Here is an 18,272-nt window from a genome sequence, read left to right as displayed (position 1 = left end):
AGAACAAAGTTGCAAAGATTATATGTTTTCAAGACTGTTGGGAATATCAAATGGTACTACATTGTGAAAGACAATTTTGCTGTCTGTTATAAAGTTAAACATTTACTTACTACATAATCCGGAAACTTTATTCCTAGGTATTTACCCAAGAGAAATGAAAACATATATCCACATAAAATTTGCACACAAAAGTTCATAGCAGCTTTTTTCATCATGGCTCCAAACAGGGAACAACCTAAATGTTCAACAATAGGTGAATGGGTAAACAAATTGTGGTACAGTCACACAGTAGAACACTAGCAACTGTACAAAAAAAGTTATGCTAGAACTATTAAGGTCTGAATGTTTATGTTCCCCTAAAATTCATATGTTGAAATCCTAACTTCCAATGTGATGGTCTTAAAATATACAGTCTTTGGGAATGATTAGGTCACAAAGGTGGAGTCCTCCTGAATGGGACTAGTGCTCTTACAAAAGAAGCCCCAGAGAGTTCCTTCATCCCTTCCACCCTATGGGACACAGAGAGACTGCGTCGTCTGTGAACCAGGAACCCAACCTTCACCTGATGCTGAATCTGCCAATGCCTTGATCTTGGACTTCTAGCCTCTAGAACTGTGAGAAATAAGTTTCTGTTATTTATCAACCACCCAATTTTTAGTATTTGTGTTATAGCAGCTCAAATAGGTTAAAACAGGAGCACACACAACATGAATAAATCTCAGAACATCATGCTGACAAAGCAAAAAGCCAGACACAAATGTGTGCATGCTGTATAATTCCATTCTTGTTAAAACGGTAGGGGGAATGTAATCTACGGTGACAAGAAAGAGATCAGCAGTTGCCTGGTGATGGAATTCTGGGGGATTGACTGAGATGGGGGAAAGTGAACTTTTGGGGTCTTGGAGATATTTTTTATCCTCTATGTTGTGGTAGCTACACAGGTTTATGAATTTATTAAAACTCATCCAAATGTACACTTAAATATACTTTATCATATGTCTATTATACATTATATGTAGATGCAGGAGCTTCTCAAAGTAAACTGATATGGTTTGGCCATGTCTTCACCCAAATCTCATGTTGAATTATAGCTCCCACAATTCCCATGTGTCATGGAAGGGACCCAGTGGGAGGTAATTGAATTATGGGAGCGGGTCTTTCCCATGCTATTCATGACAGTGAACAAGTCTCACAATATCTCATGGTTTCATAAAGCGAAGTTCCCCTGCACAAGCTCTCTCTTGCCTGCTACCATGTAAGACATCCCTTGCTCTTCCACCATGATTGTGAGGCCTCCATAGTCATGTGGAACTGTGAGTCAATTAAACTTCTTTCCTTTATATATTGCCCAGTCTTGGGTATGTCTTCATTAGCAGTGTGAGAACAGACTATTACACAAAGGTTGAATTAGTGTGTGTGTGTGTGTGTGTGTGTGTGTGTGTGTGTCTGTGTAATGGAAATCAATATTAAGAAAGATGGGTCAATGATCCCAATGCATGTCATGGGCACAAACTTTCACTTTCATCTTGTGTTTGTAGTAGGGTGCACATGGGGTAGATCCCTAACCAGGAGACTTTCCACACACCAAAGAACATCCTGACAATTTGCAAGTAGCCTCGGTGGAGGGCTCTTGAAGAAACAGGAGGGCAGGTGCTCTGGGCTGACAAAGGGAAGAGCCATTTGGGCAACACAGGGTGCCTGTGCACACAGGAGAGGCCTGTGACTGGGGCTTCTTGGAGAGGAGTCTTGTTCCCAAAGCTATAGGCAGCCTTGCTCCAGCCCCTGACCTACCTCCTGCTGCCAGAGAGAAAGTCTGTGGGGCCAGAGACGTCCACACTGTGCCTGTGCCCCCTCCCTCCTAGAACACACTCTGGGTTCTGAGACCCCAGACACCTTCGCCAGTATGGACTGTACCCCTGTGTTTGCCCTGGGTGGCACAGGAAGTGGGGTTGGGGGCCTCCAGGAGCACTTGCCAGGCCCCAGTGGTACAGGATGGAGCTGTCTGGGGAGAGGAAGTCCAGAGCTGGGGCTGTGGCCATTGGTTCTTTTCTCCCTTTTGGCAAATCTTACGGTGGGGCAGCGGGGAAGGTTCCTTTTCCCTGTTTTCTCTGCCCAGGTGTGTGTGTTTCAGAATAGAGAGGTCAATACATATTTTTAAATAAGTTAAAAATATGTAGCTAGACAGACAAGTAGAAGGGTGGATAAACTAAACAAGCAAAACTGCTCCAGAGAGAAGAAAACGCCAGAGGTGCATGGTGGCTGACTCTGGACAGAGCTCCCTGATCTGTATGATTCCTGTCTTCCCCATGACACTGGCCCGGCTCAACCCTCTCCCATCCCACATGAAGGGATCTGGTGTCTTTTGTGTCCTCACTAAGCAGACGGGTCCTGTCAGTCACACTAGGATAAACCATAATTCAAGAGGAATATCTCATGGTTTCTCAGTCATGGCTTCTCAGCCTTTTGGCTAAGACCAAGGGTCAAGTGGCGTACCTGCTGGTGGGAGCTTGTTTCCTTCACAGGATGCAGTCCCACAGCTCACGTGGGGGCCTGGGAAGATGTTTCAGAAGTGAGTCCAGCTGGGAGACTTTGTGACTGGATGGGAATAACTCACAGCAGCTGGCGATGACTGAGCTTCCTGTCCCAGAGATGCCAGCCGTCGGACAGCAAGCAGAGCCTGGCTCTCCTGGGCACCTCATCATGGGAGCTTGGGGCTGACCTGTTGTGTAACAGGCACTGCTTTTTGTAGTGGCCACAGGTGCTGTTACCACGAAAAATACCAAATATTAGAAGAATATGAAATGTCTGGAACTAAATCGTCACAGAGGAGGAGGAGGAGGGGGAGAAGCAGGAGGAGGGAGAGAAGGAGGAGGAGGGAGAGAAGGAGGAGGAGGGAGACAGAGTAGGTGATTCCTTGCAGAACTTCCCCCTCTCTGCTCACTTTTGTAGTCATTGCTGTGATCCCAGTAAGGCAGGATCCTGTAAAATATTGACAATCGTTTCAAATCTTCCCCAAGGAAAAAGAATGAATGGCAATCTTACTGCTTTTAAACCAACTTGGTGTAGTTGAGTTGTGAGCCAACATGCTAACTTTGAAGGGGCCTCCAAAGCTTTTGACGAGCCTAAATGGAAAATCCATCTTCCTCCCAGGCGGAGGCTATGCCGCAGCAGTTCTGTATGTAAACCCAATTACCACGGAAAGAGCATTTTTGTGGCGTATCGACTAAGAAAATGATCAGGCTGCTCTTTCTTGTGGTATTGGAACTGAGGACAAGGAAGTCTTCCCAGCCCAATCCTCTTAAGCCAGCAGAATGATTCTAGAGGAAGAGAAATCTAAGACTCGGCTCAAGTCAAACACAGTCAGACAGCAGGGACAGCCTGGGGTAGGATTTAAAGAAAGAATCAAGGGAAATATAGCATTTTCCACCACAAAAATATTTAGGACGTAGCTATTTGATACCCTGACTGTTCTAAAGTTACTTTTTTCAGGAGGACATTAAAGCATGATATGTTATCAAATTGTTTTGTAAAGTGTGTTGCACTCTCAGAGAATATTATAATATTAGCTTACAAATTGTCACAGAGCAGTCATCACACACTTAAATTCTTTTTGCCTTTCTTCAAAGTTTTAGCCAGAGGAAGAACACTTCAAACATTTCACTTCACAGCCTTTCTTCTGTCTTTTCATTTGTTTGCATCTCAGCTTACTTAGAATGTTTAACATCTTGCAATCATAAACCTGAACATAACCAGTGTGTAAAAGTCTCAGCCACTGACCCAGTGTGGAGAGCAAGTGAACTGTGCAGCCAGCTGTGGCCCCAGCCCATGCTGCCTTCATGCTTCAGGTACCTCCAGACCGCACTACAGTGCTGACACAGTGTCCCAGCTCTGCGCTGCTTTCTCAGGCTGCAGCCACAGGGGGAGAATGAACACACAAACATGTGGATGGAAATCTCCTGTTTGAAAGCCTTGCTCTTCATGCAACGTTCAACATTCCTGTGGACTCTGGGATAATTAACCCCCTAGGAATAGTTCTCTGCACTCTCTAACACCCGGACTCCATACTGCTCAAGCTCACAGCAGGACTCATTGTGCCAGAATGTGCTTCCCTCTTTCTGGGCACCTGCAGGGATGAAACACATTTTCTTCATCCCATTCACACTGAACCAAATCCGTTTCTTCTTCCTGCTCAGCACACATGGCTTGGCTCAACCGCATGGCCCAGCCTCCCCAGCAGCTCAGAATGGCCAGGCCACCAAGTCCTGGCAGGCCCAGAACTCCTCATCAGTGTGATGGGTTCACTCCACACTGGCCCATACAAAGTTCCCAGGTGATCCTCCATGCCTTTTCCTTTCTGAGTGACAGAAACACCCAGGCAGTGGGTAAGCCACACATTGGAAATGAGACAGCAGCTATCACCACAGGCCTCTGAGCAACCACATGAGGAATGACTGCCTCCCAAAATGCTAGCCTTGGACTAAGAGACAAACATACTTTTTGGATTTTAAGCAACTGAAAACCTCAGATCCATCCATGAACCTCAGATCCACACTGTTGAAACACAAGAAACAGAGGGACATGCGGAGCAGGATGTCATTTACATAAAACTCAACAACACAAAAGGCAAAACAATGTTGTGCTTAAAGACCCGTGCGTATGTGATCAAACTAAAATATCAAGGAAAGATCAACCCAGAATGTAGGGAGGGAGTAAGGAAAGTAATTGGGAAGAACTATAGATGGGCTCCTAAAAACTCTGCTAAGGCTCTGCTTCTGAAACTAGACATTGGGTCCATTGGTTTTCATCTTATTATTATTCCATAAATGACACCAGTAGGTTTTACATACATTTTCATGTCTATTACATATAAAATAAATTAAAATAAAATAAAAGAGAAGATAAAAAAGAATTCAGTGGGATTTCCCCCACCCCTAGGATGAAAGCAGGGCTCCTCAGCATGATCCCTAGGACTTCTGATGACCCCCCTCCTTGTCATCCTCCCATGGGACTGTCCATCTTGGAGCATCCTAGTCTCTGCACTTAGTTCCCTTGGGAAAGCCCTTCCTTCTCATATACATTTGGTGAACTCTCGCTAGACTTTGGGATAACTTCAAGATGGAGCCACTTCAGCAGGTGCCGACCCTTCCTGGTGCTCTGCAGGAGCAGGTACCTGTGCTTATTGTGGCCAGAGCCCTGAGACCCCTCATGCAGCCTCTGCCTGATCCTGCCTGGGAGCTGAGACCTCAAGGTTTCAGGACTCCATCTCGTCCATTTCTACAAGTAAAGCTGTCAACAGGAAGTCATGTGAGCTTTCCTCAGTGAACACTTAAGGGGAAAAAAAACAAAGAGGGAGAGAAAAGGGGAGTAGGGAGGGAAAGAGAGAGAAGGAGAGAGGAAAGAGTGATTAAAGGTGAATCATTGAATATAAATCTTAGCAACACATAGTATTTTATCTGCATAACATTTATAATTAAAAATTATCTATGTAGGAAACATGCAGATGCCAAACACCAGGACCATTCTTTTCAATAAATATATTTCTGTATGATTTCTCTGTTAACCATGGTAATACATTAATATGTTATGTTTAAAACTTTGCTTTCACACTTATTATTTCCTTACCTTTTAGACCACTAATTAGCGGAGCATCTGGTAATTATATTCACACTCGCATCATTCAATGATTCTTCAAAGCAACTGGTACACATTCATGTTGGCCAGTGTCCAGAGTTGAAGGAGAGGTGGACATCTGTAGAACTCCTGGTGCCAGAAGGGAATATAATTGAATTAACATGTTTCCTTTCTCCCAGTTTCAAAGGTGCATTGTTGACTACTAATTTTTCCTGTGTTTTTTGAAGGTTATGTCTGCTTAAAATTGGAGGAGTTGATACAATGCAGAACTGTCTTAATTTTGATAATGAATAAAGTATTAAATAACAGAAGGGATTAATACAAGTCAAAGAGCAGCATGGGATCTGAGCCAAATCCACAAATTCATCTCCCTACTTTACACATGAGGAACAATGTGGCCCAGCAAACATCTCGCCAGCATCACCAAGCTCCTTTCTAATAGAGTGCGGACCAATTGTCTCTCAAGTCACAGTTTAATGCCAACTCCTTTCTACCGTTCTACCTTAAATAACAATGCTGTGAATAATAAAAAATAATAATTAGCAGGTAGAGAATGCAGAGTGCCAGGGGCAGATTTTAGTGTCTAAGGCATGTGAATTCATGGGACAATCCTGCTGACCTGGTATGGAACACATTCATAATGTCCATGTTACAGTTGTGGGAACAGAGGCATAGGGTGCATCAGTGCATTGACCCAAATCCTACTGCTGGCAGGAGGCACAATCAGAATTGAACTCAGGTCTATGTGGGAGCCAGACTGAACTCTTTCCTATGCAGGAACATAGTGCCTCCCTTACTGATACCATGCACCTAGGCAAAGCCTCACTTCGTCAGGGTGGCTTTCTCTGGGCTTCTGTAACCAGACTTTTTTTTTTTTTTTTTTTTTTTTTTTTTGGTTGTGGGATGTTTTCAAAAATAGGTCAGAGCAAGAGGTTCAGACTTCTACGTGCAAACAAACAAATAAACAAGTGCTGATTCCATCTAGAAACCTCAAGCTAAAAGCAACATCATCTCTAAGGAATCCACTTTATAGGCATAAGGGAAAATGTGTCATCAGATAGCAGCAATGAAAAGATGCAGCTGAAAAGGCCAGCCACACCTGTCATCTCTGCTTGCAAATAGATGTGCACATTTAAGATAAAAATAGGCCTCCAGAACCAAGTTTTTAATGGCTGTACATTTGAGGGCTAAGGAGAATCATTTGCATCTACCAGAGCCTGGCATAGTGGCAGAAACAGGAATGAATAATGGAATTGATGGAATGAATAAGTGAATGAATGAGGGTTGGAAAGAACCACAAAGACCATGTTATTTAATCCCTGCTTATGTGTTCTATTCCTGCCCCTGAGGTTTCTAACAAGTACCATAAATCTTGGCTTGAACTCTTCCAGGAACAGGGAGTTAGCTATTATCCAGTGCAATGAAATTATTGTTAGAAATTTAAAATTGATGTAAAAGCCTCTCCCCAGCTCTTTCTCCCTTCTTCCCTCTCATGCATACTGACTCCTTACAGAGTAAGTTTGGCATGTAAATGACATGGAGGCAATGGAATTATAAAGACAGAGGAAATGCTAGCTTTTCTTACCAGCATTAGAAGTCTTGGGTAAACACAGAAATAATAGGTGCAGGTCAACTAACTAACCAGTCTAATTAGTCAGGGCATGTTGTGAAAGTCCACACAGCCTCCATGGCAGGGTAAAGAGAGACACTTACCTTTTGCAGCTACAAGGTATCTTGTACTTGCACTGAAAGTCAGACCTGGGATTTAATTGCAACGATAGCATTGGTACAAACAGGTCTGGATGCATGCTGTTGGCAGATATCCTATGCCAAGGTCTTCCTACTAGGAAAAGAGTTGGACCCCTCGGTCTAAGACAGGGACATTAGGTGGTTGACACTAAAAATCTTTCTAATTTTATGTTGATGTAAATGTTTATGTATTATAATGTATGGATATTAACTATCCAATTAAATGTGTTTTGGTAAATGTGTACACATGTATAACCCATGCTCCTATCAAGATATAGAATATCTGTCTTCTCAGAAGGTTCTCACATGTCCTCTTCCAATCAATTCCCACCTCTCATAGGCAACAAATCTTCTGGTGTCTATTACCATAACTCTTTTTGTCTGTTCTTAATATGCATACAAACAGAATTATAAAGTTTCTGGCTTCTTTTACTCAGTGTGTTTTTGAGAATTATTCATGCCGTCGCATGTATGAGTAGTTCATTTCTTTTTATTGTGGAGTAGCATCCTATGGGATGGACATACCACAGTCACTTACCAATTTTCCTGTGCAACATTTGGTTTCATCAGGTTCGGGGTCATTACAAACAAAGCTCTTGGAATGTTCTTGTACAATTATTTTTGAGAAAATGCATTTGAATTTTTCTTAGTAGAAATATCTAGGAGTAGAAGCACTAGACCACAGAATTATATTTATAACTTTACAAGAAACCACCAGACCTTTTCTCAAAGTGGTTGTTCTATTTTATGTTCTCATCTACAATGTAAGGGAGATCCAGTTGCTCCATATCCTAAATCTGGCTTGCCAGACTTTTTAATTTTAGTCATTCTAAGGATGTAAGGTAGTATCCCACAGTGGTTTTAATGTACATTCCTCTGATGACTAATGATGCCAAACACATTTTCATGCAACTTACTAATCATTCACATGTCTCCCTCTTAAGTGACCATTCAAATTTTGTCTATTTTACATTAGACTGTTTGTTTTCCTATTCCTGAGTTGTAGAAGGTATTAATATATTCTGGACACACATCTTTGATATGTGTGTTGTGAAGGCTTTCTCACAGTTTGTGACTTGGATATTCATTTTATTAATTGTGTCTTTTGAAAACAGATACTTTTAAATTCAATGAAGTCTAATTTATCAGATTTTTTCTTCTAGGGTTTGTAATTTGGTGTTTTATCTAAGAAATCTTTGCTTACCTCAGGATCATAAAGATTTTTCTATTTTTTTTCTAAAATTTATTTAGTTTTAGTTTTTTACATTTAGGTGGATAACTGACTTCAAGTTCACTTTTCTACTGTGGTGTAAGACAAAAACATACTGAGGTATGTTTTTCATACAAATATCCAGTTGTTGCAGCACCATCTATTGAAAAGAATATTCTTATCCAAATGAATGACTGTGCCACTTGTGTTGTAAATCAGTTGGCCTTATGTGTGAGTCTATGTCTAGATTATCTATTCTGTTCTATTACCACATATGTCTATCTTTATGTCAATACTACACTTGATATCCACATCTATATATCTATGTCTGTATTTCTGTCCCCCATTCTCTCTCCCTACCTCTCTCTCTCGACACACACATGCGCGCGCGCGCGCACACACACACACACCCCCCTTGTGTCTATATATTTAAAATAAATTTTTCTTTTTTGTTTGTTTGTTTGTTTGAGAGAGCATTTGTTTATAGACAGAAGCTCTCTAGAGCACAGGGCTATAAACCCACCCATGTTGGTGGGGAGGAAGGCCCAAGAGAACAGGGGAACGAGGATTTATTTTGTAAATTGTTATCTGTGCAATATGAGATGGATTATCAGTCCATAACACTGTAAACCTCAGTAAAATCTGTTATTTTGACTAGTAACTTCTTTTTATGGACTGACCAGGGAATGTTTTACCAGGCAGACTTGCACAGATCAGGCAGAGAAACTGAAGAAAGAGAGAAAATAACAGTAGCAGAGGATCCTACAAATAAATTAGCACAGTTGAGATGAGGAGTTGGAGCTTCCCCAACCATGAAATTTATGTTTTAGGGATCTGACTGAGCTCTCCCAGGCCAGAAGACCAGAGAGATTCAGGCATCTGGATGGTGCCTGAATATTAGTATACATGTTACAAAGCACTTTTGCATAGAGTTTCTCAGCTGATTCTCATAAAAAACTTAGGTGAGCTAGGCTGGGTAAGCATTTTCACTCATGTGCAGAGGATGGAACCTGGGAGATCACCATCAGACCATGCTGCTCAGGTTTCAACAAAAATTACCAGGCATGTGTAAAGGCCAGAAAAGAGACAATGCAAGCATCAGAACCAGAGTAAGAAGTGGCAGAGATTTTTGGAATGATCGGATGGGAATTAAACTATTATGAATGTGTTAAGGACTACAATGAGAAAGTAGAATGTGCAAGATCTGAGACATAATGTAAGTAAAGACATGGAAACTCTTAAGAGTCAAAAGGAAATGCTACAAGTCAAAATAAATCATGGAACAGAAATGAAGAGTGCCTTTGATGAGTTCATCAGTCTAGACTTGGCTGAAGAAAGATTTAGTGGTTGCGAAAATGTCAATGGAAACTTCACAAACTGAAATGCAAAGAGAAAAAAGAGATTAAAGAAAAATAAAAAAGAACAAAACATTCAAGAAGCATGCAAAAATAGCAGAAGAAGTAATATGTAGCCAGTTGAAATGCTGAAAGTAGAAGAGAGAGAGGAGGACAAGACATATTTGAAGAAATAATGCCCGAATTTTTCAAAATTAATGACAGACACCAAATAAAGACCATATGCAACAAGCCCACAGGTTACATCATACTCCATCATAATGGAGACAAGTGGAAAGCTTTTCCTCTAAGAGAGTGAACAAGACAAGGGTGCCTTCTTTCACCACTTCTATTCAACATAGTACTGGAAGTCCCTGCCAGAGCAATTAGGCAAGAGAAAGAAAACAGGCATCCAAATCAGAAAGGAAGAAGTTAAATTCTTTCTGTTTGCAGATGGCATGATCTTATATATGGAAAACTCTAAAACTTCACCAAAAAACTGTTGGAACTAATATATGACTTCAGTAAATTTGCAGGATACAAAATCACCACTCAAAACTCAGTAGTGTTTCTAAATACTAACAATGAACCATCTGAAAAAGAAATCAAGAAAACAGTTCTATTTACAATAGCTGCAAATCAATACTTAGGCATAAATTTTATCAAGAATATGAAAGGTCTTCACACTAAAAACTAAAAAACATTTATTAAAAAATTGAAGACAAAAATAACTGGAAGATATCCTGTGCTCATGGATTGTAAAAATTATTATTAAAATGTTCATACCATGCCAGCCCAAGTGATCTATAGATTCAATGCCATCCCTATCAAAATTTCAATGACATTTGATATTGTTTAAGGAAATAGAAAGAAAATCCTAAAAATTGTATGAAATCACAGAAAACTCTAATTATCCAAAGCAAAAAAAAAAAAAAAAAAAAAAAAAAAACAGCTGAAGGCATCACACCTACTACCTACTAATCTCAAAATCTACTCCAAGGCTATAGTAATCAAACAGCATGATAATGGCATAAAAACAATACACACAGATAAATGGAACAGGATAAATACCCCAGATATAAATCTATACATTTATAGTCAATTGATTTTTGGCAAGATTACCAAGAACACCCAATGGGAAAAGGACAGTCTCTTCAATAAATGGCATAGGAAAAACGGCATACCCACATGCAAAAGAATAAAACTAGACTCTCATCTCATACTATACACAATAATCAACTCACATGGACTAAAGACTTAAATATAAGAGCAGAAACTGTAAAACTATTAGAAGAAAACATAAGGAGGAAAAGCTCCATGATATTGGTCTGGACAATAATACTTTTTGGCTATGAACCCAAAAGTACAGACAACAAAAGCAAAAACAGACAAGTGGGACTACATCAAACTAAAAAATTTCTTCACAGCAGAGGAATCAATAGAGTAAAGAGACAAAATGTTTAGGTTAATATCCAAAACATACAAGGAACTTAAGCTACTCAACAGCAAGGAAATAAACAACCCCCTTAGAAAATGGTCAAAGGATCCAAATAGACATTTCTCAAAAGAAGACATACAAACAGCCAAGAGATCTATGAAAAAATGTTCAACATCACTAATCGTCAGGGAGATGAAAATCAAAACCACAATGAGATTATCACCTTACATCTATTAGAATGGCTACTATAAGAAAGATGAAAGACAAGAGTACTGGAGAGGATGGGGGAAAAAAAGGAACCCTTGCACACTGTTGGTGGGAATATAAATTAGTAGAGCATTTGTGGAAAACAGTATGAAGGTTCCTCAAAAAAACTAAAAGTTGAACTACCATATGACATAGCAATTCCACTACTGAATGTATAGCCAAAGGAAATGAAATCAGTATGTTGCAGCAATATTAGCACTCCCATGTTCATCGCAGCATTATTGAAGATGGCCAAGATATGGAATCAACCCAAATGTCCACAAACGGATGCTTAAGACACACACACAAAAAATGTAGTCTATACGTATAATGGAATACTATTCAGCCCCTAACAAGAAGGAAATCCTGTCATTTGTGATAACATGGATGAACCTGAGGGACATTTTGTTAAGTAAAATAATCCAGGCACAGAAAGACAATCCACATAATCTCATTCATATGTGGAATCTAAAAAAGTGGAACTCACAGAAGTAGAGAGTAGAATGGTAGTTATCCTAGGCTGAGGAAGGAGAAGATGGGGAGATGGTGGTCAGAAAACACAAAATTTCAGTTGGGAGGGGAGGAATAAATAAGTTCAAGAGATCTGTTGTAAATTATGGTGACTTCAGTTAACAACAATATACTATATATGCAAAAATTACTAAGACAGTACATTTTAAAAGTTCTCACCATATAAAAAATGACAAGCATGTGAGGTAATGCATATATTTAATAGTTTGATTTAGCCTTTCCATGAGGTATAGATACATCAAAACATGTTGTACACTATAAATATGTACAAATTTTTTCTTGTCAATTAAATAAATATTTTTAAATGACAGACATCAAATCAGAGACACAGAAAGTTCAAAAACGCCAAACAAAGTAAATACCAAAAAGTCTACACTTAGGCATATGATTTTCAACTGTAGAAATCCAAAGGCAAAGAGAAACTCTTTAAAGAAGACATTAAAAAGTAAATTTTATGTATACAGAGACAAGGATAAGAATTACAGTATGCAAGCAAGAAGAAAGAAAGTGGAATAAAATATTTAAAATGTTGAAAGAAATAAAGAAAAAAACACCAACTTAGAATTCCATATCCAGTGAAATTATCTTGCAAAAGTAAACAAGAAATAAACTGTCATAAAACAAACCTGAACAAAAGTAGCAAAAATAGAAACCATATAAGGTATGTTCACAGGCCCAAACTGAATTAAATTAAAAATCAGTAACAGAAATATTCCTGGAAATTTTGCAAATGTTTTAAGATTAAACAACACACTCCTAAAGAGGACATGGAAAAAAAGATATCTCAAGAGAATTAATCCAGCATCCCACTTAGGGAATTAGCAACAGGAGAACCTTTTGAGACGGGTTCTTGTCTGTCACCAGGCTAGAGTGCAGTGGTGCAGTAAGGGCTCACTGCAGCCTCAAACTCCTAGACTCAAGCAATCCTCCCACTTCAGTCTTCTGAGTGCCTGGGATTATAGGAATGCACCACCATGTTCAGCAAATTTTTTATTTTATTTCTTTGTAGAGACAGAGTTCAACAGAGTTCCTGTTGTTTTCTATATCCTCACTAACATTTTGTATTGTCATTTTTTTAAATTTTAACTATTCTAATACTTTCTCTGTTTAATGGTCACTGAGTGTGGTTTTAATGAGTGACCACTATATTGCCCAGGCTGGTCTTCAACTCTTGGCCTCAAGCAACCCTCTAACCTCAGCCCTTCAAAGTACTGGGATTACAGGCTTGAGTCACCACACGGAGCCAGGGGATCATTTTAAGCTTAAAGAAGCAAAGGGGAAACAATACTAAAAATTAGAGTATAAATAAGTGAAATTGAAAACAAAGCAATGGAGAAAATCAACAAAACTGAAGGTGGTAATTTGAAAGGATAATTAAATTGATGAACCCCTAGCCATGCCAATGAAGAGAAGATATAAATTACCAACATCAAAAATGAAAGAAAGATCATCACTAATGACTTTATGGAGATTAAAGTAATAATCAGGAATACTCTGCACAACTCTATACCTACAAACCTGATCATCTAAATTAAACAGACCAATTCCTTGAAAGATGCAAAGTATCGAAATTCACAAAAGGAGAAATAGATTATCTGAATACAACTGTATCTATTTAAAAAATTAAATAAAAAATTTAACACTTTCTGAAAAGGAAACCATCAATGGTTACACTGGCAAATTTTACCAAGAAATTAAAAAGGAAATAATATCAATTCTCCACAACATCTTCCAGAAAATAGAAACAGAGAGAATATTCCTAACTCATTCTCTGAGGCCATCATTACCCTAATACCAAAACCAGACAGACACATCAAAAGAAACAAAAACTACAGACTAATATCCCTTAAAAGATAGGTGCAAAAATTCCCCCCAAAATTCATACCAAATCCAGCAATATAGGAAAAAATTATATTCCATTGCTTAGTGGGATTTATTCTAGGTATGCAAGGTTGGTTCCGCATTCAAATACTAGTCAATGTAATCTACTACGTAAACACAGTTTAAAAATTATATGTCGGCCAGGCGCGGTGGCTCAAGCCTGTAATCCCAGCACTTTGGGAGGCCGAGACGGGCGGATCACGAGGTCAGGAGATCGAGACCATCCTGGCTAACACGGTGAAACCCCGTCTCTACTAAAAAATACAAAAAACTAGCCGGGCGCGGTTGTGGGCGCCTGTAGTCCCAGCTACTCGGGAGGCTGAGGCAGAGAACGGGCGTGAACCTGGGAGGCGGAGCTTGCAGTGAGCTGAGATCTGGCCACTGCACTCCAGCCTGGGCGACAGAGCGGGACTCCGTCTCAAAAAAAAAAAAAAAAAAAAATTATATGTCATACCAGTTGACCAGAAAAATAATTGAACGAAATCCAACTCCCATTCATGATAAAACTCTCAAAAAAAGAAACTAGAAGAATAAGGAGAACTTTCTCATTTTGATAAGGAATATCTACAAAACCCTGCAGCTAACACACTTAGTGGTAAAAACTCAGGACACTTTCCACCTGAAAACAGACACAAGACAGGATGTCCTTTCTTACCACTCCCATTCAACATCATATTGTAAGAGCTAGCTAGCTCATAGCAAATAAGAACAGAAAGTAAAATAAAGGAATAAAAGTTGAAAAGCAAGACATGAAATGGTTTTTTTTGTAGGTATCATGAATTTCAATGTACCCACTCTCACTGCTCTTACTCAACATCCGACTGGAAGTCCTAGCAATAGGATAAGAAAAGGAAATAAAAGGCATACAAATCAAAATAGGAAAAAATAAAATTGTTCCTATTTTCAGATGACTTGATTGTCTACCTATGAAATCCCAAGAATCAACCAAAAACCCTCTAGAACTAATAAGCAACTTCAGTAAGGTTGTAGAATAAAAACCATCACACAAAAAATCAATTGCATGTGTATACACAAACAACAAACATATGGAAACCAAAATTAAGAAGCAAATATCATTTGCTGTAGCTCAAGAAAAAAGAAAGAGAAGGGAAATAACTAGAAGTCCAACAAAGCAAGTACAGGACCTGTATGTTGAAAGTTACAAAATACTGATAAAAGATGTTAAAGAAAATTTAATAAATATAGAAACATACCAGGAGCATGGGTTAAGAGAGTCAATATACCAAAGATGTCAGTTCTGCCCAAAAGGACCTACAGGTTTAATACACTCTTATAAAAAATCCCAGTGATAGTTCTTGTAGATATAGACAAACTTATTGTAAAACATAAATGAAAGCCAAAGGAACTAAAATAGCTAAAGCAATTTTGGAAAAAAAGAAAAAGAATGGGCTGGGCGCGGTGGCTCATGCCTGTAATCCCAGCACTTTGGGAGGCCGAGGCAGGCGGATCACAAGGTCAGGAGGTCGAGACCATCCTGACCAACATGGTGAAACCCCGTCTCTACTAAAAATACAAAAAATTAGCCGGGCGTGGTGGCCGGCGCCTGTGGTCCCAGCTACTCGGGAGGTTGAGGCAGGAGAATGGCGTGAACCCGGGAGGCGGAGCTTGCAGTGAGCCGAGATCGCGCCACCGCACCCCTGCCTGGGCGACACAGCGAGACTCCGTCTCACAAAAAAAAAAGAAAAAGAAAAAGAATGAAGTAGCAGGATGTTAAGATTTACTGTATTGCCACAATGATTAAGACATTACAGGCCGGGCGCGGTGGCTCAAGCCTGTAATCCCAGCACTTTGGGAGGCCGAGATGGGCGGATCACGAGGTCAGGAGATCGAGACCATCCTGGCTAACCCCGTGAAACCCCGTCTCTACTTAAAAAAAAAAAAAAAAAAAAACTAGCCGGGCGAGGTGGCGGGCGCCTGTAGTCCCAGCTACTCGGGAGGCTGAGGCAGGAGAATGGCGTAAACCCGGGAGGCGGAGCTTGCAGTGAGCTGAGATCCGGCCACTACGCTCCAGCCTGGGGGACAGAGCGAGACTCCGTCTCAAAAAAAAAAAAATAAATAAATAAAAAATAAATAAAAAATTAAAAATTAAAAATTAAAAAAAAAAAAGACATTACAGCATTGTTGGAGACAGTCACTGATGTGACTGTCAATGGAACACACTAATGAACTTATAAACAGATGATAACTGGGTTTTGACAAACAGACAAAAGTAATTTAATACAAGAAGGGTCTTTTCGATAAATGGTGCTGGAAAAAGTGGAAATCCATAGGCAAAATAAACAAGTAAGTAGATGATAGATAGATAGAGAGATAGAAAGATAGATAGATAGATAGATAGATAGATAGATAGATAGATAGATAGATAGAGGATAAATAGATAAGAGACAGACAGATAACCTCAACATAAATCTCACACCATCCTATGTACAAAAATTAAAAATATGTCATGAAATTAAGTATAAAATATAAAACCATAAAATGTTCAGACCTTTGTGACAGTTCTAGGACTTGACACCAAAAGCACAATTCATAAAAAAAATTGATTAGACTTCACTAAAATTTGACAAATTAGATTTCATCAAATTTAAAAATTTGGGGTAGGATAGGGGAGTAATGAGGATGATTCATGGGTACAAAAAATAGAAAGAATTGATAAGACCTACTTTTCGATAGTACAACAGGATGACTATAGTCAATAACAACTTAACTGTATATTCTAAATAACTTAAAGAGTGTAATTGGTGGTGTGAACCTGTAGTCTCAGTTATTAGGAAGGCTGAGGTGGAAGGATCACCTGAGCCTGCAAGGTGGAGATAGTGCCACTGCACTCCAGCCAGGGTGACACAGTGAGACTCTGTCTCAAAAAAAAAAAAAAAGAGAGCGAGAGAGAGAGACAGAATGTAATTGGATTGTTTGTAACTCAAAGGATAAATGCTTGAGGGGATGGAAACCCCATTCTCCATGGTGTGCTTATTTCACATTGCATACCTGTATCAAAATATGAACCCCATAAATATACAAACCTACCTACTATGTACCCACAAAAATTAAAAATCTAAAAATTTAAATTTGAAAACTTTGGCACCAGGAAAGAAAGAGGAGAAAAAGACAGGGTAGCGACTAGGAGACCATATTTGCAAGCCACATATTTAAAAAAGCTCTTAATCACTTTATGGATAAAAGGAGCTCTTAAAATTCAACAGTAAAAAAAAAAATACAGTCCATGTAAAAAGTGGGAAAAAGACATGAAGAGATACTGCATCAAAGAGTAAATACAGATGGCAAATAGGAGTTTATGTCTAGTTGTAACTAGTTCAAAATGTAACTAGTTCAAAATAGCCTTTAGGGAAATGCAAATTTCTGATAGTGAGAAATCTCTATCAGAATGGCTGAAATTTAAAAAAAAAAAAAAAAATCTTAATAGCACCAAATGCTGGTGAGGATGTGGAGAAATTAGACCTCCTAGGAAAGGCACTACATTCCCAAAAATAATAGTCTCTAAACAAGCTATCTGCCTTTGTACAAATTCCAACAAAGTAAAACATTATTTTTTCCTTTGCCAGCGCCTGACACACAAGCTTGATATGATCTCAGGCAATCATAGAACTCCTCTTACTTTTATTAAAAAGAGCAAAGAGATGAAAATCCTACACACATCATAAGATAGGAGTTCAAGGAGAAAATGAACAAATTCCCCCTTATAAAACAGACTTACTTGAAGAAACAGGAGAAAACTAGAGAAAGGCTTAACATTTTATTGAGATTTGGTGAAAACAAAACTATTGGACCATGAATTAATTTTTTTTAATGTTAGTGAAAACAAGCAAATTTCTCAAATGAAGTTGAGGTAGTAAAGAGCAGGTTAGGATATAGAGAAAAAGAAAGGAAATGCCAGATTACTAAATACACCAGAACAAAGAGAAAAAGTATAAACATTATAAGATAAATAAGTGTATAAAGAATAATACAGGGTGATCAGAAAGCCAACACAATTTATACAGGAATTTCAACTAAACAAACAAAAATACATAGTTAAGAAACAGTAATCAAATTACAAATATGGGAAAATAATCTCTCAATTGAAAATACCAGATTCAAAGGACCCGTCATATTCTAGATGGAATTAACGGGGAGTAGCCAAACCTAGATGTTCTTTAATTAAATATCCCAATGTTAAGGTTAAGTGAAACTTGGCAAGTCCTTGGAATATACAAATGCATTGATTCACTGG

This window comes from Macaca thibetana, chromosome 3 (assembly GCF_024542745.1).
Source record: "Macaca thibetana thibetana isolate TM-01 chromosome 3, ASM2454274v1, whole genome shotgun sequence".
Lineage (NCBI taxonomy): Eukaryota > Metazoa > Chordata > Mammalia > Primates > Cercopithecidae > Macaca > Macaca thibetana.
The sequence above is the reverse complement of the archived record's forward strand: the minus strand, read 5'-3'. Positions refer to the sequence as shown.